Here is a 1,246-nt window from a genome sequence, read left to right as displayed (position 1 = left end):
TTTCTTTCTTTCTTTCTTTCTTTCTTTCTTTCTTTCTTTCTTTCTTTTTTAGCAATTGGGGTTAAGTAACTGGCTGAAGGTTACACGGCCAGGTGTTTCTGGGTGGGTGCTAAGTGTCTGAGCTCAGATTCAATCCCCAGGTCATCCTGACACTGGGGCTGGTGCTCTTACTCGCTGTGCTACCTGGCTGCCCCTCACAGTCTCTTTCTTCCTCTCTTTCTCCTTCTGCCACTTTCTTTCTCTCCCATTAACAACAACAACAACAACAACAACAACAAAATTAACTCCAAATAGATAGGATGGACCATGGAAGACCAAGACCAAGGACACCAGATGATTTAGCTATTTATCTATTGTTGTACAAAGCCTGAAAGGCTGTCTGACTGCTTCAAACAGCTGCCTTTTCTAAATGTTCACAAACTATCCCTTTAATCAGGAATTGAAGTCAAAGTCATTGGATTATAGTTTGCAGGCTCCATTTTCTTCAGTTTTTAAAATATTAGGACATCTACCCTTGTCTAATCCATTAGTACCTTTCATCTTCCCCACGATCTCCAAGTATCACTAACAGTGACTGAGCAATCTCATCTGACAGTTTTCATACCCTGGAATGCAGTTCATTTGTGCCAGGTCATCTGAACTTATCAAGGGCATCTAAGGGCTTACTTATGATCTCTGTGCTTATCTTTGGTATTAACTCCCTTTTAGTCAATTTTGTTCTATACTTTCTAATCCAAAGATAATCCTCCTTGCCAGAGAAATCCAAAGGAACAAAAGAAACCTCGCCATCATTGTTTCATCTTTGTGAAGCAGCAGTCTTTTCTCTTCTTTATTAATCTTCTCTCCTCTCCTCTTCATCAATATTAAAAGGACAGATCGCATGGTGTAGTGGATAGAGAGTTGGTCTTGGAGCCAGGAAGAGTTGGGTCCAAGTCTTGCCTCTGCTACATCCTAGGCATTACTTAACCTCTTAAAAGTCTTATCAATTCTCTAAGATTATAAGTTGCAGAGAAGTTTCTGACTTGCTTTAGTAGAGGTAGTTTCTTCATCTTGGAGTCCCCTTCTACAGATACAGTCCCTATCCTAAAATTTTTTTTAAATCCTTAAAAATTTCCTCTGCTTTCTTCAGCCTCAGCTTATTCTGAGATACAGTACTATTGGCATTGTTCTTACAGGATTATGTCACACTTTGTATTCATGCTACACTGGAGAGAGCACTGGATTTTGAAGATTTGGGTTCAGGTCC

The 1,246-nt window shown here is 39.8% G+C and overlaps 1 protein-coding gene across 1 annotated transcript in view; it reads left to right on the top strand.

Annotated features, from left to right (window-relative positions):
• Nucleotides 1-1,246, top strand: part of LOC138147572 (aldehyde oxidase-like) — a 96,426-nt gene that overhangs the window by 89,779 nt on the left and 5,401 nt on the right. The window lies entirely within an intron of this gene.

Source organism: Petaurus breviceps, unplaced genomic scaffold (genome assembly GCF_028583685.1).
Source record: "Petaurus breviceps papuanus isolate PSGF00001 unplaced genomic scaffold, PetGlider_PUasm1.0 90804, whole genome shotgun sequence".
NCBI lineage: Eukaryota > Metazoa > Chordata > Mammalia > Diprotodontia > Petauridae > Petaurus > Petaurus breviceps.
The sequence above is the reverse complement of the archived record's forward strand: the minus strand, read 5'-3'. Positions and strand labels throughout refer to the sequence as shown.